The sequence below is a fragment of the Capricornis sumatraensis genome, chromosome 1 (assembly GCF_032405125.1).
Source record: "Capricornis sumatraensis isolate serow.1 chromosome 1, serow.2, whole genome shotgun sequence".
NCBI lineage: Eukaryota > Metazoa > Chordata > Mammalia > Artiodactyla > Bovidae > Capricornis > Capricornis sumatraensis.
This window is the reverse complement of record NC_091069.1, coordinates 99,572,291-99,593,691: the sequence shown is the minus strand read 5'-3', so window position 1 is coordinate 99,593,691 and position 21,401 is coordinate 99,572,291.

Below are 21,401 nucleotides of genomic sequence, written 5' to 3'. Positions count from 1 at the left end.
CTGCCCCCACCCCCAAAGCCGTATCCCGTTTGGCATCTGCTTTGACCTGTTGTTCTCTTTCTTCTGGGTCAGCATTTTTGCCAAACGCTCCTCCTTTGAATTTCAAAAATGTAGTGAAGAGTACACAGGCTCACAAATGCAGAAACAACAGCTGGTCACGTACACCCACCACAGCAGCACCTGCTGAGAAAACCTGTTTCCATGTTGGAAGGATTCAGGCTGGGGAAACAGGCTTTCCATGCGTGTTGACTTCAGCATAGTGCTGACATCTAAGGCAGAAAGAACCAGTTCTGTTCTGGTCATTTGTACTTCAAGGAGGGAAGATCTGGGCACTAATCCCGCCCTTGGCAGGAGTTCTGAGACTGGCCAGACCAATCACTGCAGGCCTGCAGTCCTTGCCACATTACTGCTGGTGATTCCCTTCTCGGGTTGGCTTTTGACGGGAGACGAAATGTGCCCCAGCAAACACGTGCATCAGGGGGAGAACGGACTGCATAGTTGGGTCACTTGTAGCCCCTCCCATGACTTCAGCGAAAGGCCAAGTTGGGCAGGTGTCTTTCAAAAAAATACTAAACTTATGATACCAACATGAAAGATATAAAATGGTTGAGGATGATGGGCTCCAAGCTCAGGTCAGCGTGGGCCTGTCCTACCTGGGCAGCAACTGGTGGTATGGTGTGGGAGTTGAACGTGATTGAATCCGTCACTGGGCTTGGCTGACTGAGGTCGACCAGCCACTGGTCCCTTGGTTGGGTGCCTGGGGTCTCCTGCCTTGTCTGGGGTGTCCCTCCCTCCTTGGCCTTCCCACCGTGCAGACCAACTTAGGTCGCTACAGCTTCGAGTAGGCGCCGGGTTAGCTTTCTCCATGGAAGATGGCAGGCTCTCTCCATTTCATTCCTAACAGGGTAGTGACTTCACTCAAGTGCCAAGATGGCAAAATTAGCAGGAGAATTTAGTATTGTGCCGATACCACTAAATATGGAACCTAGAAAACCATGACAACTCTTCCAAACAAAATACCAGTATGGCTCTAGGTTTAGTTGAAGCTTTAATAAGTGATACTTTTCTGTATTTAAAACGGAGTCTCTATATCGAGTGCAGTTTTTTTTTCTTTTTCTTTTTTTTTACTTTTTCTCATGCACATGTTGTGAAGAAAATGTTTACAAAAAATAGTTTTGTTACACTAATGGGCATCACATATTTATGGTCTATTTTTAAGTGATTTTTATGGGTTATTTAGGCTTTTTAGTTGTAGTCCACTTAAATGATGGTTCATAATCCCTAATTTTGCCAATTATAAATTTGCTAAACGGTAATGCAAATGACGAGCTGCATTAAGTTTACTAATCAGAACTGCGAAGCAGACTGGTGGCAAGTACGCAGCCTTGTTTCAGTGCTAACTTGTCTTCTGTGTATTATGAAAATGACTGTGGTCCCTCTTCTCCCCTTTTTTTGTCCTTAAATAAAGTAAAAGTGACACCTGTTTCATGTGGCATGAGTTTCAAATATATTCTGTTCCTGCAGAATGTTCACTTTCTATAAGGATCCACCTTCCCCGGTGCCACCCCAAGGCCCGAGTGAGCAGCTCCCAGATTTCGCCACCTCCCTGAAAGGCGTGGCCCAGGGCATTCCCAGGCACAAGTTACAAAAGCGGCAAACGTTTGTTCAGAGATCTTAGAATGCGGGGCTTCTCTAGGGGTCCAGTAGTTAAGAATCCACCTCCCTTGAAGGGGACATGGGTTTGATTCCTGGTCCAGGAAGATCCCACTTGCCGCGAGGTGACTAAGCCTCTGTGCCTCAACTGCAGAGCTGAAACAACCCACTCGAAGGAAGCGCTTGTGCCACAAGGGCAGCCGAGAACTGACACAGCCAAATAAATAAATACTTTATTTAAAATCTTAAAATGAAGTTGATAGTGAGCTCTTGATGGCCATGTTCCTGAAGCCAAAAGCAAAAGTAAAGCTTCTTAGGAAGAAACCGGCTTGTTTTTCCAAGCCTGAATTGAATCAAGAAGTAAAGTGCATGCTATCTGTTCTGTAGCTAATTGGACGTTGGAAGGAACCCTTTCTCAAATTGGTGCGTAAACAAGAACCTAAGCCTGATCGTTGGAGCTCCTCCAGTGCAAAGTCATCATGGCCCTGCCGTGGATGTGCTCCATCAACACCCGTACACCCCCACCCCATAGCTTGGCAGGAACATTCCACACGGGGTACATCCCAGGTCAGCCGTGGGTGTCTGCACTTTGCCAGAGCCCAAGGTGGGGAGGAGTAGCCATGCAACTTCGGAGAAGGCAATGGCACCCCACTCCAGTACTCTTGCTTGGAAAATCCCATGGATGGAGGAGCCTGGTGGGCTGCAGTCCATGGGGTCGCTAAGAGTTGGACACGACTGAGCAACTTTCACTTTTCCTTTTCATGCATTGGAGAAGGAAATGGCAACCCACTCCAGTGTTCTTGCCTGGAGAATCCCAGGGATGGGGGAGCCTGGTGGGCTGCCGTCTGTGGGGTCGCACAGAGTCGGACACGACTGAAGAGACTTAGCAGTAGCAGTAGCAGCAGCCATGCAACTTCATCATCAATTGCACGTGTTGGTCAACTAGCTCCTCTCTGCTTCATGCTAGAGACACGTTCCTGCTCTAAGGTGAAAATAAACTTGGAAATACCTAGGCCACCAAATGAACGAGTTACCTTCCTCCTCGTCTGTTGCAGCTGATGTGGGTGACGAGGAGTAAACCTCCGGTGGTCTGTGGTTGAGCCCTTGTTCCAGCTTCCCTCCATTGGTGGGGGTCTCACAGGAGGTCCCGTGGTCAAGTCATCCCCTTTCAACAATGCCCATGCTTCACTTAAGCAGAAGTAGGTGCTGTGTTTTGCAAAGTAAAATGGCTAAGGAATTAATCCATTTTCTCAGGAGGGAAGTAGCAGGTGTTCAGGTAGGAGATGCTCACATCTGGCCTGTCCCGCCCTTCACTATGAGATGCTCATATCGTGTGGGATGTGCGTTTCAGAATCTGCCTGGCTCTCTTCCACCTCTGCCTCTGTCTGACCTAACTTCCTTGTGCTCATAGTTCACCTCACTTCTCTCTGATTCCCTGATGATGGCCCGATGTTGCTTTGTTCGTTCTGTTTGTATCTGTATACAGACCCAGCATATGACAGTATTCTGGCAAATTCCATGGACGGAGGAGCAGGGTGGGGCTGCAGTCCATGGGGTCGTGAAGAGTCAGATGTGACCGAGTCACCGAGCCCGCATTTGAGCTGGGATTGGTCCTCACTGGTTTGCTACTCTAATTTCCTTGTTGTTCGCTTTAGTAGCTTAAAATGAAACCTCGGATGTTCATCTGAAGAGGAAGCCAGGCCCCTTTGTGGCATGGGGCTTGTGAGGAAGTGCCCTGGGGCACCTAGGCCCCAGGAGGGCTGTGAGCCCTGCCTACTCCAGGCTCGGACCACCCAGTCCTGGAGCAGACCACCAGCCCCATCGGCTGCAACTTGGCTTCTTGTGAAGACACTGTGGGACCTCAATGCCTAGGTCTTATCTCCTAGTTTCATTGGTCACAGGAAATTTGAAGTCAATGGTCCGGCACAAGATTATTGTTTTTATTACGGTCTGAATTATACGCTTCTGGCAGCTTCTCCCCTCAGAAGTCCTGCTGCAGAGAGATGACGTGGATGGAGCGTCAGCCAAGCAGCGCTGCTAGCTCCTTTTGTGGAAACCAGTATTAAACAGCTTTTCTACAATAAACTATATTAAATACTGCCTTTGGTTCTTTTATTGGTAACTTTATTGAGGTGATCCATACCACACAGTTCACCATTTAAAGAGTGCATGTAACTCAGTGGCCTTTAGTCCTTCAGAGTTGCATGTACACTCCATCTTTAAACGTGGTTATCACCCCAAGAAGACAGCCTGTACCCTTTTGCCGTCACCCCTTGGTCCGCCCCCCTCCCATGCTCCTGAACGCCATTGCAGTCTGTCCTCCACCCTCATGATGTGGGCCTGTCTCTCGGACGTTCCATGTCACTCGTCTGTCACTGGTTCCTTCGGTTTCTCAGGATGTCTGGAGCTTCACCCTGTTGTAGCGTGTGCTTCGTTTCTTTCTCTGTGTCTGTGTCGTCCTTTGTTTTGGTGTCCCCCGTTCATTATAGTTGCTGTTGTTGCCTTCTTTCAGCCTTAGGATCGATGGACCACCTCGCTCAGAACAGAGAAATTCATTTACTTTTTTTATTTTTCACACCAAGACTGAAATTGTGGATTTCGCCCAGCATATCTCAGTTCCGAGTCACTTCTTAAGTTCTCCATTCCACCTTTGTGTCCAGACTCTGATTCCTGCCACTGTGCGATTCACACAAGCACTCAGCCCATGCAGACGTTGAGAAACAGTAGTAACTGTAACACTGTGCATCACGGCACATTCGTGTATGGCCCAGTGCCTAACAAGAGCAAACTGTTCCATGCCTCTTGACTGCCCCTGTCCTGTGGCTGGAATGCAGGGTGGGGCAGGTATGAGAGTTCAGGTTGTAATCGCCCTTTTGTTGAAGTGCAACCCTCTTGTTAAACTCCTGATGCTTTGATGGGCTTCCCACGTGGCTCAGTGGTAAATAATTCACCTGCCAATACCAGAGACGCAGGAGATCCCTGTGAGTGTTCAGTTCCTGGGTTGGGAAGATCCCCTGGAGGAGGAAATGGCAACCTGCTCCAGTATCCTTGCCTGGGAAGTCCTAAGGACAGAGGAGTCCATGGGTTCGCCAAGTCGGACACGACAACAAATGCTTTGATACCATTCTGGAAGATCAGATGCAGTCGTTCCAGCACAACATTTACGTTGAAGCCTTTGTGGTTGTGAACCGGGTGTAGCCTAAGTGAATGCTCCTGGAATCTGCCGGAAGTAAGGGCATCTTGTGGAGAACCAAACTCTTGTCTTAGAAGATACTTCCTCAAGATCAGTTCATCAAGCTCGACTGAGAACATATTTGTAACCTCCATAAAACTGAACATGAAGTATCTGCATCAGAATAACTAATTTTATACACAAAACAGTTGATCCTTTCAGTCAGTGCTTCTGAAGCCCCATACTTTGAGCCACTGTGTTGCTGCTGAGCTTATTGTATAACATGAAGGGAGCCAGTTGTGGCTCAGACTCCAAAAGGAAGTTTATTATAAGGAGTTGAAAAGAGATGCTGGCCACCCTGCAGCCGTGGTGTTGCAGGAAGGGGGACCCTTTCCGGGGCCCGAAACTGGGCTCTTGTGTAACGCTTGGAAATGAATTGTCCGAGGAGACGCATGTGCTGACAAAACGAGATTTTATTGGGAAAGGGCACCCGAGTGGTGAGCAGTAGGGTAAGGGAACCCCGGAGAACAGCTCTGCTGTGTGGCTCGCAGTCTCGGGTTTCATGGTGATGGGATTAGTTTCTGGGTGGTCTTTGGCCAATCACTCTAATTCAGAGTTTCCTGGTGGCGCACGCATCACTCAGCCAAGATGGATGGATGCTACCGAGAGGGATTCCGGGAAGTGGACGGACACGCGGTGTCTCCTTTCGACCTTTCCCGAACTCTTCCAGTTGGTGGTGGCTTATTAGTTCCATATTCCTTACCAAGATCTCCTGTCATAAAACAACTCATGCGAATGGTTACTAAAGGGCCTGGCCAGGGTAGGTGGTTTCAATCAGTGTGCTTCCCCTAACAATGGAGCACCCCAAGGCACCCTGAGGACAGGGTGGGGCTCAGGAGGGAAGAAGGACCCACAAGGTTGCAGGTGTAGACACCTAAGTCCTGTAGCAAATGCCCAGCATGTGCCACGTCACCTGGAGGACTTGTTAGAACCCATTGCAAATTCCAGGCCCAGAGTTTCGGGTTCAAGAGCTCTGAGGTGGGGCCAGAGAGTCTCAGGGGCTACAGTCTGGCAGGCTACAGTCCATGGGGTTGCAAAAGAGTTGAACACTACTTAGCAATATAACAACAAATAAACATTTACAGTTGATAAATCAAGAGGCATTTTTAAAAATTATAAAGTCTCTACCATGAAGAGTGTAGCATTTGTGCATAAGTGGTCTAATGGAACAAAACTGAAGATCCATAGTCCCAATCACACACACAACTCCACCCAGCCTAAAGTGCAAACCCATCACTGACCCTGGAGGGAAGTGAGAGGCAGACACCTGGCTGCCTCAGGGTGAGAGGACCAATACAAGCCCTGACCATTACAGCTTCTGATGCTGGCCTGGGACTACGCTTAAGAACCCCCTTCTATAGAAGTTAGTAAAAACAAGAAAAGTAAGGATGGTGAAAAATGCATAAGATGAGCACAGTTACTTGAGCCAAGTTCCGCGATCAGAGGGAAGTACAGAGAGCACCCAGAGGGGAGATGGGCTATCACTTGCCCGTGTTTTTCTTAATCCCTCTTTAGAAAGTTCTTAATGAGAAGGAATCAAGGGGCTGACACCCTGGTGGTTTACTTGGCATATGTACATTTATTGATACAATGGATGCTTTTTGCTCTTGAAACAGAAATCCTGCAAGGGCTTGTATTGGTCCTCTCACCCTGAGGCAGCCAGGTGTCTGCCTCTCACTTCCCTCCAGGGTCAGTGATGGGTTTGCACTTTAGGCTGGGTGGAGTTGTGTGTGTGATTGGGACTATGGATCTTCAGTTTTGTTCCATTAGACCACTTATGCACAAATGCTACACTCTTCATGGTAGAGACTTTATAATTTTTAAAAATGCCTCTTGATTTATCAACTGTAAATGTTTATTTGTTGTTAAATTGCTAAGTAGTGTTCAACTCTTTCGCAACCCCATGGACTGTAGCCTGCCAGACTTGTCCATGAGATCTCCCAGGCAAGAATACTGGAGTGGATTTCCATTCCCTTCTCCAGGGGTTCTTCCCAACCCAGGGGTTCTTCCCAACCCAGGGATTGAACCTGTGTCTCCTGCATTGGCAGGTGGATTCTTTACCACCGAGCCACCTGGGAAGCCTTGTAAATGTTTAACTCCTTATTAAGAAAAGACTTTGCCTAATTTATTCCCCTTTTCTCACTCCTTTCTCCAGCTTTTCAGAATTACACATTTTTATTCTTGTTAGTTGGAGAAGGCAATGGCACCCCACTCCAGTACTCTTGCCTGGAAAACCCCATGGACAGAGGAGCCTGGTGGGCTGCAGTGTATGGGGTCGCTGAGGGTCAAACACGACTGAATGACTTCACTTTGACTTTTCACTTTCATGCATTGGAGAAGGAAATGGCAACCCACTCCAGTATTCTTGCCTGGAGAATCCCAGGGACGGGGGAGCCTGGTGGGCTGCCGTCTATGGGGTTGCACAGAGTCGGACACGACTGAAGCGACTTAGCAGTAGCATTCTTGTTAGTCATATTAATTCTAAAATATATTTCTAAAGGCAGATTTAACTCTAAAATATTCTCTAATATTTTAAATTCTAAAATTCTAAAACGAGAATTAATTGTGCAGTTCTAGCCTCTAGGGTGCATGTGCCTCAGTAGTTGCAGCTCCCAGGCTCTAGAGCAGAGGCTCAGTAGTGGCGCGTGGGCTTAGTTGCTCCTTGGCCCTGTGGGATCTTTGCAGATCAGAGACTGAACCTGTGTCTCCTGCCCTGGCAGTGGATTCTTTGCCACTAAGCCACCAGGGAAGCCCATTTTGCTATTTTCTACCTCTCAAATTTTGCTTTACAGGTTTTTATTTTTAACAGTTTCATGCTTAGTAACGTTTTTCTATGGGTTGATCATGAAATTTGAAAATGGATGCATAGTGTTTACGTTAGTTCAACTCCAAATGCTATTCTCTACCTAGTCGAGGAGTTGCTAGAACCACTTTTCCCTCCTTACAGTCAAATGTTATGACCTCTCTTCCACTGAAGGGAAGATATTTCTTATATCTGAATCAAATTGATGATCTTTTCCCATACTCTATTAATTGCTCCAACTGTGGTTCTTATTTTAGCCACGGTTTTCCTCTATAGATTTTCCCGCCTAGAATCCCCAAATACTTTTAAAGAAAGATATCTTCATCTTAACTTTCAAATCATCCAGACTTTCATTGATAACCACCTACAGAATGTGGTCCACTGTTCCAGGTGAGAGACATCCCACTTCCTGGCCTAGCCTGGGCCTGTTGCTGTCTAGGACAGCTGGCCATTTCTCATTCCGAGACTTCCCTTTACTGATCACTGCCCCTCCCCCACCCGGGTTCTACTGTTTTCTGGATTTCATTTCCTTCTCTTTCTTGTTTTCCTTCCTTATTTTCTTGATATCCTTGAGTAACTTTCTCAGAAAGGGTATATGGGAGGGAAACTTCAGATCTTTGTCTTTCTGAAAATGTCTGTGATCATTCCATCTCTACTATTTGATTGATAGTTTTCTTGGGAATAAAGTGCTATATTAACATAAACTTCCCTCAGAATTGTGAAGGTATTTTTCTATTGTCTTATATTATTTGATTGTTGGAGGTGTGAGGACTTGTTTTTAGTATGATTCTCATTCTTTGATACTTGAAAATTTTTCCTTCTGGAAGCATCTAGAATTTTTCTTTTTGGTATTCTGAATATTCATGAGTCTTCTTTCCTTTATGGATTTTTCCCCAGTTACTCCTTTAGCGGTGCCTTTTGGTCTGAAGTCTGGTGACTTGATTTGACACTGGGCCTTTTTTTTTTCCAGTTTCCCCCCACTTTCACTAGCTCTGACATCAAAGGGCTGCCTATGAGCTGGATGTTCTACTTGTTGGATTGACTCATTTTTTCCCTTTTGTATTAAAGATTTTAGCATTGTCTTTCAGCTTACTTATTAATTTTTCTTGACCTTAACTTTCAGCCTGTGTACTGATTATTCTTTTAATTTTAGAAATCGTGGTGTTATTTTAAAGTGAAGGTAAAGGCATTAGGTAATGGCAGAAAAGCGTATTCTAGACCACTGAGAACAACTACAAGCGCCATAAAAGAATAAAACGAAGAGTTCAAAACCACTGGAGAGCTGTTAATGCAGGCAGGATGTAAGGGACCATAATGCTGTAGACTGAGTTGCATACAGGAGCGTCGCTCAGTCGTGTCTGACTTTGCAACCCCATGGACTGTAGCCTACCAGGCTCCTCTGTCCATGGGATTTTCCAGGCAATAGTACTGGAATGGATTGCCATTTCCTTCTCCAGCGGATCTTCCCGACCCAGGGATCGAACCCGGGTCTCCCACATTGTAGACAGACGCTTCACCGTGTGAGCCACCAGGGAAGTCCAAGCCCAATATTCATTGCTTCTACCCTTGAGGGATTTGCTGATTAAAAAGTCACATGGATCCAAGACTGAGGGTAGGAGAAGAGGGTGACAGAGGATGAGATGGTTGTATGGAATCACCGACTCAATGGACATGAGTTTGAACAAATTCAGATCGTGAAGGACAGGGAAGCCTGGAGGGCTGCAGTCCATGGGGTCACAAAAAGTCAGACACGACTTAGCAACTGAACAACAACGATGTGTCCAAGAGTAGAAAACAGCAGCTAAGGGACTGGGAAATGGAGTCAAACTTTTGGCAATCTCCTAGTAACTGAAGAGACAAAATACAAATGTCAGGGCTATGAAAACAGCCAAGACCTCACAATCTGAAATCCCTGAGGAGGGAAAAAACAGCTACATCAAGCTGAGCTCAACATTTTGTTCCACTTTTCCCTTCAGACATTTGCTGATTCAGAAGCAGCATGAGTGCAAGCAGCTAAGAACCTGGGAACCTGAGCAGAGCTTTTGGCAGTTACATGAGTCTGGGGAGTCAAAAATTTCAGTCAATTCCCCAGTAAGTAGGAAAAGCCTTGGTGAATACCCCAGGCTTCCTGCTGATGCTGCGGGAGGGCTACACTTGAATTAGGAGCAAACCAGATTGGCAAGGTGGTGTGTCTCTACTTTCACTGCCTGCCAGAAAATACGTAATTTGTGGGGGAACGTAACACTAGTGGACCTCAAGTATGTCTGCTGCTGCTAAGTCGCTTCAGTCGTGTCCGACTCTGTGCGACCCCATAGATGGCAGCGCACCGGGCTCCCCCGTCAACTGGGATTCTCCAGGCAAGAACACTGGAGTGGGTTGCCATTTCCTTCTCCAACGCATGAAAGTGAAAAGCAAAAGTGAAGTCACTCAGTTGTGTCTGACCCTCAGCGACCCCATGGACCCCAGCTTTCCAGGCTCCTCCATCCATGGGATTTTCCAGGCAAGAGTACTGGAGTGGGGTGCCATTGCCTTCTCCAAGTATGTCTACTTATACACTATGTTCAGCATGCAGTAAAAAATTATCAGACGTTCCAAGAAATAGCAAAAAGCTTACCAAACTCGGGGGAAAAATGTACTTGAGAACCTACAGGTGCTGCAGATTTTGGAGTTACATTGGATCATATGTTTAATAGATGAAGAAAGTGAAAATTTCTGCAGAGAACTGGAAACAAGTAGAATCAAAATTTCAGTAACAGAAACCACCGTCAAAATCCCCAGGGACATGAGAAGACAACCTATGGAATGTGAAAAAATGTTTGCAAATCATTTATCTGATATGATAGCAGATAATATTATTATCTGATATACTTTACATATCCAGAATATGTAAAGAACTTGTTTAACTCAACAGTTTTTTAAAGAAAACCTCAGTTAAAAAGTGAGCAAAATCTTGAGTAGATATTTCTCCAAAGAATATACACAAGTGGACAATAAATGCATAAAAAGATGGTCACATCACTATTCATCAGGGAATTGCAAGTCAAACCACAAAATGCCACTTCACACCGATTAGGATGGCTATTATTAAAAAATAACAACAATCACCAAACAACCCTGAAAAATAACAAGGGTTGGCAAGGATGCAGAGAAACTGGAACCCTTGTGCGCTGTTGGTGGGAATGTAGAATGATGCAGATGCTATGCAAAACAGTATGAGAGTTCCTCCCCAAAATTATAACGAATTACCATATGATCCAGAGTACATCATGCGAAGTGCTGGGCTAGGTGAAGCACAAGCTGGAATCAAGATTGCTGGGAGAAATATCAATAATCTCAGATATACAGATGACACCACCCTTATGGCAGAAAGTGCAGAAGAACTAAAGAGCCTCTTGATGAAAGTGAAAGAGGAGAGTGAAAAAGTTGGCTTAAAACTCAACGTTTAGAAAACTAAGATCATGGCATTCAGTCCCATTGCTACTGCTGCTGCTAAGTCGCTTCAGTCGTGTCCGACTCTGTGCAACCCCATAGACAGCAGCCCACCAGGCTCCCCCATCCCTGGGATTCTCTATGCAAGAATACTGGAGTGGGTTGCCATTTCCTTCTCCAATGCATGAAAGTAAAAAGTCAAAGTGAAGTCGCTCAGTCGTGTCCGACTCTTCACGACCCCATGGACTGCAGCCTACCAGGCTCCTCCATCCATGGGATTTTCCAGGCAAGAGTACTGGAGTGGGGTGCCATTGCCTTCTCCAGTACTTCATGGCAAATAGATGGGGAAACTATGAAAACAGTGAGAGACTTTTTTCTTGGGCTCCAAAATCCCTGCAGATGGTGACTGCAGCCATGAAATTAAAAGACGCTTGCTTCTTGGAAGAAAAGCTATGACCAACCTAGACAGCATATTAAAAAGCAGAGATATTACTTTGCCAACAAAGGTCCATCTAGTCAAGGTTACAGTTTTTCCAGTAGTCATATATGGATGTGAGAGTTGGACTATAAAGAAAGCTGAGTGCCAAAGAATTGATGCTTTTGAACTGTGGTGTTGGAGAAGACTCTTGAGTGTCCCTTGGACAGCAAGGAGATCAAACCAGTCAATTCTAAAGGAAATCGGTCCTGAATATTCATTGGAAAGGCTGATGCTGAAGCTGAAACTCACTGATGCAAAGAGCTGACTAATTGAAAAAGACCCTGCTGCTGGGAAAGATTGAAGGCAGGAAGAGAAGGAGCCAACAGAGGGTTAGATGGTTGGATGGCATCACCAACTCAATGGACATGAGTTTGAGTAAGCTCCAGGAGTTGATGATGGACAGGGAAGCCTGGTGTGCTGCAGTCAATGAGGTCACAAAGAGTTGGACATGACTGAGTGACCTGAACTGAACTGAAAACCATATGATCCAGCAATTCCACTTCTGTGTGTACACCCCCCCCCAAAAATAAAAAGCAAGATCTTGAAGAGATATTTGTATACCTATGTTTATAGTAATATAATTCCCAACAGCTAAAAGGTAGAAGCAACCCAGTGTCCATTGGTAGATGAGTTGATAAGGAAATGTGGTCTCTAACATGCTGGAAAATTGTTCAGCCTTAAAAAGGAAATTCTGACACATGTTATGGCACGGATAAACTTTTAAGGACATTAAGCTAAGTGAATAGCCCTAAAAGACATGTATTACATGATTCACTTATGTGCGGTATGTAGCTAGTCAGGTTCAAAGAGGCAGAAAGCAGAATGGTGGTTTCCAGGAGCTGGAGCTGGGGATAGAGGAAGAATAGGAAGTTATTGCGTCATACACACAGAACTTCAGTTTTGCAAGATGAAAAGAGTTCTGGAGATTGACTGCACAACAGTGTGAATGTACTTAACCCTACTAACCTGTACACTTAAAATGGTTAAGATGGTCAATTTTGTCATATTTTTTAAAAATACAAAATAATTGCAAAAAAATACAAAGGCGAAGTAACTCCAACAAATGAGTTTAACAGTAGGTTAGAGACAGCAAAATAGAAGATTTGTGATCTGGAAAATAGATCAATAGGAAATATCCAGAAAGAATCACAGAGAGAAAAAGCATGGAAGTACAGAAAAGAGTATAAGAGACATATGAAATGCAGTGTAAAAATCTAAATATGGAGACACTGGCGTCCCAGAAGAGGAAAGTAAAAACGAAGCAATATTTGAAGAGATGACAGGTAACAATATTGCCAAATTTATAAAAAGACATTAAGTGACTAATTGAAGAAGCTCCATATCCATAGGCGGGGAGAAAAGCACACCTAGATACACCATTATAAACCTGCTAAAAACCAGATAAAGCGGAAATCTTAAAAGCAGCTAGAAGACAAATTACAGCCCATGCTCATTATTTTCAGTATGCATATTTGTGAATTTGCCTAATTGCTAAAATTCATTTGTAACCTCAAAAATAAACTCTCCTGGTGTTTTCAGAGACATGCACAGAGGAGCAAAAAACCTGAGCCACCCCAACACCCCTGAACCTTTTATGACTAGTCTTTTTTATTGTAGTTTTGCCTTTTCCAGAATCTCATGGAATTGGAATCATAGGGCACATACCTTTGTAAGATTGGCTTCTTTCACTTAGCAGTTTAAATTCTCCCATGTCTGTCTTTGGCTTGATGACTAATTTTCTTTTTTTTGTGGGAAAATTTTTCATTGTATGAATTTACCATGGTTTCTTAATCCAGTCACCTATTGAGGGGCATCTGGATTGCTTCCAATTATTGGCACTTACGAATTAAAGCTGCTGTAATGCAGGAGACCTGGAGAAGGAAATGGCAACCCACACTAGTTGTACAAAATTCAACTCAACATGTACCATGAACTTCCATGTGAAACATAAGAAATAACACTTTTGTAAGAAAACAAAGGAGAAAACATTTGCCATTTAGGACTAGATGAAGAGTTCTTAGACATAACATCCAGCATGTTTTGGAAAAAAAAAGAATTCATTGATTAAACTTCTTCAATATTAAACACTTCTGCTCTGCAAAAGACCCTCTTGAGAGGATGAAAACATAAGCTTCAGGATAAGAGATTGCAAATCTTATAGACAAAGGGCTCATATCTAGAATGTATAAAGGATTCTCAGCAGTAAAAACACATACCATTCAATTAGAAAATGGACAAAAGATGTGAAGAGATATTTCATTGAAGAGGAGAGAGAGCAAATAAGTAGTTGTAGTTATTTTCAGCATCAGTAGCCACTAGGAGGCACAAAACCAAAATGAAAGATCAGTGTAAATGAACCTATTATAGCTAAAATACAAAGTAATGAAAACACCAGAAGCTGGTGAGCATGTGGATGAAGAATCTCTCCTATGTGACTGATAAGACTGTGAAAAGATTGTAACCACTTAGGAAAAGAATTCGGCCACTTTGTAAAAAAAAAAAAAAAAAAAGCAATATGACCTAACACTTGCAGGCACTTATTCTGGGGAAATAAAAACTTACCTGCACAAAGAGACCTGGACGTAACATAGCTTTTTGCTTTATTTTGTTGAAAACTATTTACTGGAATATAGTTGATTGAAAATGGTGTGTTAGTTTCAGGTACATAGCAAAGTGATTCAAGTATATATACTTTTCTAGATTCTTTCCCATTATATGTTATTACGAGATACCAAGTGTAGTCCCCTGTGCTTCACAGTAGGTTCTTGTTCATTAACTATTTTGTATATAGTAATGTGTATATTTTAATCCTAAATTTTAATCTCAAGCTCCTAATCTATCCTTCCCCTATTCCCTTTCCCCTTTTGTGACCATAAGTTTGTTTTCTGAGTCTATTTCTGTTTTGTCAATAATTTCATTTGTTGCATAGTTTTAGATATTTTCTCTGACTCACTTTACTTAATATGATATTCTCTAAGCCCATCCGTATTGCTGCAGATGACATCATTTCATTCTTTTTTCTGGCTGAGCAATATTCTCCTGTGTATGTAGAGACCACATCTTCTTTATCCGTTCATCTGTTGACAGACATTTAGGTTACTTCCATGTCTTGTCTATTGTAAATAGTGCTGCTGTGAACATTGGGATGCATGTCTTTTTGGATTATCTTTTTGTCTTTTTGAATTTTTTCTCTGGAAAAAAAAGTAAATCTAATCTTCCTGATGGCTCAGAAGGCAAAGCATCTGCCTGCAGTGCAGGAGACCTGGGTTCAATCCCTGGGTCGGGAAGATCCCCTGGAGAAGGAAATGGCAACCCACCCCTGTATTCTTGCCTGGAAAATCCCACGGACGGAGGAGCCTGGTGGGCTACAGTCCATGAAGTCACAAAGAGTCGAACATGACTGAGTGACTTCACTTTCACTTTCTTTTCTCTGGATATATGCCCAGGAGTGGGATTGCAAGATCATAGGGAGACTCTATTTTTAGTTTTTTAAGGAACCTCCATACTGTGGTCCACTGTGGGTGCCGCACAGATTTACATTCTCACCAACAGTGTAGGAGGGTTTTTTCCGCACCCTCTCCAGCATTTATTTGTAGGCGTTTTGATGACGGCCATTCTGGCTGGCGTGAGGTGGTGCCTTATTGCAGTTTATGTGCGTTTCTCTAGTAATTGGTGATGCTGAGCATTTTTTCGTGTGCCTGTTGTACATCTGTGTTTCTTCTCTGGAGAGATGTCTATTTAGGTCTTCTGGCCAGTTTTTGATTGGGTTGTTTGTTTTTTTGATAGTTGTCTGTGTATTTTGAAAATTAATCTCTTATTGGATCCAAATATTTTCTCCCTCTCCATAGGTTGTCTTTTCACTTTGTTTATGGTTTTGCTGTGGAAAAGCTTGTAACTTTAATTAGGTCCCATTTGTTTATTTTTGGTTTTATTTCCATTACTCTAGGAGATGGATCAAAAAAAAAATTTGCTGTTATTTATGTCAAAGAGTATTCTGCTTAAGTTTTCCTCTGGGAATTTTATAATATCTGGTCTTACATTTAGGTCGTTAGTCTATTTCAGTTTATTTTTGTATATGGTATTAGAGAATGTTAGTGGAAAATGTGTTTTTTACTTTAGCTGTCCAGTTTTCCCAGCGCCATTTATTGAAGAGACTGTCTTTCCTTAGCGTATATTCTTGCCTCCTTTGTCATAGACTAATTGACCAGAAGTATGTGCTTTTATTTCTGGGCTTTCTAACGTGTTCCATTGATCTGTATTTCTAACATGTTGCACTGATCTGAACTTTGTTTATAATAGATAAAAATAGGAAACAATCCATACGTCCTTGAGTGAGTGAATGGTTGAACTCGGATACATCCCTACCATGGAATACTCCTCAGCAATGACAAGGAAGAAACTATTGATTCGGGCAACAGCTTGTATGGATCTCAGAGGCATTTCACTGAGCGAAAAGAAGGTAATCTCAAACTCAAAATATTACACACTTCAATATTTATTTAATATGACACAATTTAGAGATAGCAGAATAGTAGTTGCTGGTGTTTAAGGATGTGAGAGGTGGGTGCACGTTATGATAGAGGACATCTTTGTGGTGATAATTCAGTTCTTGCATCTTGATTGTGGTGGTGATTATATGAATCTGCATATGTGATAAAACACACAGAACTCTCAACACACGCATAAATAAGTGCATGGAAATCTGTGAAATCGGAGTAGATTCTGTGGATTTCCCAGTTTTGATATTGCATTATAATTAGGTAAGGTGCTATCATTGGGAAAGACTAACCTGGAACCTGTACTATTTTTGCAACTTCTTATGAAAGTACTATACTTACAGCACCATCATTGTTTAAAAACAAAAAGGTTTAAAAGATCAATTATGTTTCTATTCAACAGCAGAAATTCTAAACTGAGAGGAAACTTGAATATAGTATTTTCAATAGCTTAAAAAATTAAATTCCTAACTTCATTAAAGTGCTAATAGTTCCAGGGAAAAACATGTAAGTCCTCTACACAGAAAACTTTTTAAAGAATTTTAGAAAACCACATAAATGAAGTAATACGCTGTGTTTGTTGATCAAAGAATGAAAAGTATGTCAATGCATCCTAAATTGTATGGATTTAATACAGTCAAAATCAAAATCCCAGTTTTTTCTCTTTTTTGTGTGTGTATGTGGAAGTAACTGACTGACTCTAGAAAGCATATTGAAATGCAAATGGTCGATGTATCCAAGATGGTGATGGAAGGAGAAAACCTGTAGTATTCCCACTTCTCTCCCACTTATTCCAGGGGCTTCCCTCGTAGCTCAGTTGGTAAAGAATCCGCCTATAATGCAGGAGACCCAGGTTCGACTCCTGGGTTGGGAATATCCCCCAGCCCACTCCAGTGTTTTTGCCTGGAGAATCCCATTGACTGTAGCCTGCCAGGCTCCTCTGTCCATGGGGTCGCAAGAGTCGGACACGACTTAGCGACTAAACCACCACCACCGCCCACTTATTACAGAGTGACAGTGTTATATTGATACAAGAATAAGCAAATAGGCCTAGAAAGTAAAAGTTCAGGAATAAACTCACATATATGCACCCTGAAGTTTATGACAATACAGAATATTTGCAAAAGAAAGTCCTTTTCAAATAGAATTGGATCACTTTTGCATTTTACACGTGAAAAACAAGTATTCATCCACACCCCAAACAGTACACAGAATCAGTTCTGGATGATTGTTGTTCTACATGCAAAAGGTAAAGATTTCTGCAGCGAGATACAAAGAGCAGTGTATATTGTTTTCTTGAGCTCTTTATGGATTTTATTCTTTTTTTGTTTTATGGATATAATGTCTTCTCCATGGTGATAGAAATCAGAATTTTTAACTTCTTGATTTTCCAAGTTCAGTTTTTTTTGCTTGTTTACTTTTCACATTCCTGGCGTCCACATATGTCTGATGATTCTAAGTTTTCCTCGGACTAGATTGCTTATAGGTGACTGATGTAAGTTTTCTCTGCTGTTGTGTAAGTAGGTTTGTTTCCTCATTAGGTCTGAATGAGAAGGCTGATGGGGAGCTCAGGGTACATGGCTGAATGGACAGCCCTTTGGCTGGGAATCTCCAAAATTTCAGATTTCCTAAACCACTAGCCCATCCCCACCCAACCAGGTCCATTTCTCTGAAGGAAACCTCTTTGACTTCTTTGCTTGGTGAGAAACACGGGACTGCCAGCCTCTGGACCCTCATCATCTTTGGGTCTGAATTTCTCCAGGAAGAATCTCTTCCCTGGCTCCCTTTAGCCCTTTTTAAAATACAGCCTTCCCTCTGGCTTCCTCCTTATAACTTCACCATCATACCTTCATCCACTTTCCTTCTCTCTGCTGCTGCTGGTAATATGTTAAAACCTTTCATCCACTGAAGACCCCTTCTATTTATTTATCGTTGTTGTTCTTTAGTGGTAACAAGTGGAGAAAAATGTGTTTTCAACCCACCCTCTTAAAATAGAACCTTCTAACTTATCCTTCCTTTAGCTAGCCTAACCTAGTGTTTGCCAACTTGACCTGGACATAGTATCTTGTTGCTGTTGTGTAGTCACTCAGTTGTGTCCAAGTCTTTGTGGCCCCGTGAACTGCAGCCTGCCAGGCTCCTCTGTCCATGGAATTCTCTAGGCAAGAATACTGGAGTTGGTTGCCATTTCCTTCTCTAGTGGATCTTCCCAACCCAGGGATTGAACCCACGTCTCTTGCCTTGGCACGGGGGTTCTTTACCACTGAGCCACAAGGGAAGCCCCATATAGTACCTTCTGTTCAGTTCAGTCGCTCAGTTGTGTCTGATTCTTTGCGACCCCATGGGCTGCAGCACACCAGGCTTCCCTGTCCATCACCAGCTCCCAGAGCTTGCTCAAACTCATGTCCATCAAGTCGGTAGAATCTTAATAACATGCAAATAGAACTGGGTCGGGAGGATCCGCTGGAGAAGGAAATGGCAATCCACTCCAGTGCTATTGCCTGGATAATCCCATGGACAGAGGAGCCTGATAGGTTACAGTCCATGAGGTCGCAAAGAGTCGGACACGACTGAGCGACTTCACTTTCACTAGAACATATATTTAGAAACAGTGTTATATATAGTTGTGAGGGGATCATGCGAAGGATGATCCCAAAAAACCAGGTCAGCATCTCTACTTGTAGACTTATTGATTGTTCTACGTATTTCAGTATCTTAGGGCCTCCTGTTTTTCTCAGGCTCTGGGATGTGAAATCCTGGTACATGAATACTTTTCCCAGGTGGTAAAGTGAATCTGAAACTGGTTCAAGAAAAATGCATGTTCTGTTCCCTGCTACTCAGTTTTCTTTAAGGCAAGAAGCCTGGTTAGGCTTCAGAACTTTCACAAAAGATCACCAAGTCACTCAGTCGCTTAGCACTTCTCTCCATCTGACTCTGCCTTCGGCCATGTGGAAAAGCAGAACCCTGACTTGTCTCAGAGAATCTAATCTCCGCCTGTCAGTTTGGCCACTGTTGAAGTCCAGGCTGAGGAAAGTATCTTTAAAAAGAACATGTAGAGTAGGATTGCTGTGTATACACTACCATGTGTAAGATAGATAGCTAGGGGGAAGCTGTCTACAGCACAGAGATCTCAGCTCGGTGCTCTGTGATGACCTAGAGGCTTGGGATGGGGGGCTGGGAGGGAGATTCAAGAGGGAAGGGATACATACAGCTGATTCACATTGTTGTGCAGCGGAAACCAACACAACATTGTAAAGCAGTTTTCCTCCAATTAAAAAAGATAAACGGTGCACATTTGAGATGGGCCTCCCAGGTGGCGCTAGTGGTAAAGAATCCCCCTGCCAGTGCAGGAGACTCGTGTTCAATCCCTGGGTTGGGAAGATCCCCTGGAGTGGGAAGTGGCATCCACTCCAGAGTTCTTGCCTGAAAATGTCCATGGACAGAGGAGCCTGGTGGGCTACGGTCTCTGGGATTTCAAAAGAGTCAGACACAGCTGAGCACACACACACACACACACACACACACACACACACACACACATTTGAGATAAATATGAGTGGACTTATGTTATCTTGATTTATGAGACAATTAATAAAAGTACTGAATTTTTTAAAAAATAGAAAGCAAGAACATCTGAAATGAGTTTCCCAAAGGCTGTTCTATGGGACACCTCTTCTGCCTGATGCTAGCAGGTCTTCATGGACCAAAGTCCCATGATTAACCAAATGCACTCTGAGGAGTCTGAAAGGAGGGCCCCCAGAGGAACCAACCTGTTTTAACGTGGTTTAAATTGGCTGTTCCCCACAGTATCTGACTCTGGACCTTTCCTGGGGGTTTTACCAGAAGCACACACAGGAAATCACTTCTCCATTTGTTACGCAATGCTGCTGGAAAAAAGAATCATCTCCTGTGATACTTACTGTCCAAAACAGTCCACAAAACCAGCATCTTTCTGAATTTTGCAGATGAGTGGGTGGGAGCGGGTGCTTTTTTCTTTCTGATGAGCAGAGCTGTGTAACTTCTGTTCCCCTTTTTTGCTCAAGGAAGCTCTGAGTCAGACTTAATATTTAGTGTTTGTGAAGCTATCAGGCTCTATGATTAACATACTTCCTTCCTCTTTCCATGTTCTTATTGTTTTGATTTTATTTAACCCTGTTACTACGTCCTTTGAGGAGCCCTCTCAAACACATTTTAGGAACAATTAAGGTCACCTGACCAAACTATGACATTTTGTTAATATATGATCATGGAATATCCATGTCATATATCCATTCAGCAAGACAATCATCGTCTAATCACACATGGTGACCGGTTATTCAGACTTCAGCTTTATGTAGGTTTCCATTGGGAGAAAATAGTTGGCTGTAAAAAATAATCACTCCCATGTTCTTGTGCCCTGGTGATGTATTTGATGGCAAAAAGGAAAACCCTTGGGAAGTGATAATTTTATATTTCCATTTCATAGGGGAACATGGACTGCATTTAACTAAAGGAATCATTTAGACTGGTTTTGTTTTATTTTATTTTTTAAAGTAGAGTTGATTTATAATTTGTGTTAATTTCTGCTGTTCAGCAAAGTGAACTATTTATATATGTAAAAGAATATGAATAAGAATGTGTATATATAAACACACATTCTTATTCTTTCACATTATGGTTTATTGCAGGATATTGAATATAGTTCCCTGTGCTACACAGTAGGACCTTATTGTTTATCCACCCTACGTATTAATATAATTGTTTCTGTCTGCTAATCCCAAACTCTCAGTCCTTCTCTCTTCCACCTTTCTCTCACTTGGCAAACAAATAGACTTGTTTCATTCAAAATACAAATTCATCCTCTGTCGGACTGTTTCTCTAGGCTTCCCTTTCACGTATTACCACACATGGCACGTATGTTGAGCTGTTCTTAGGAAATGTCTTCAGTTAACTTTAAAGTGACAATGCATAATCCTGGCAGGTGGGGGAGGGTTAGCAGGGAAGGAAGAAGAACATTCAGGACTGAGGTCTTCAGTAACGAATATGGACAGATTAACTGGCCATAAATGCATGGGTTTATTTCTGGCTTTCTGTCCTATTCCATTGACCTATACATCTGCTTTTGTCCTGCTACCATATGTTTTGATGACTATAGCTTTGTAGTATAGTCTAAAGTCAAGGACAGTGATTCCTCCAGCTCTGCACTTCTTTCTCAAGATGGTTTTGGCTATTTGGGGGTCTTTGTGTTTCCATGCAAATTAGATTTTTTTTGTTCTATTTCTGTGAAAAATGTCATTGGTCATTTGACAGGGATTGCATTGAATCTGTAGATTC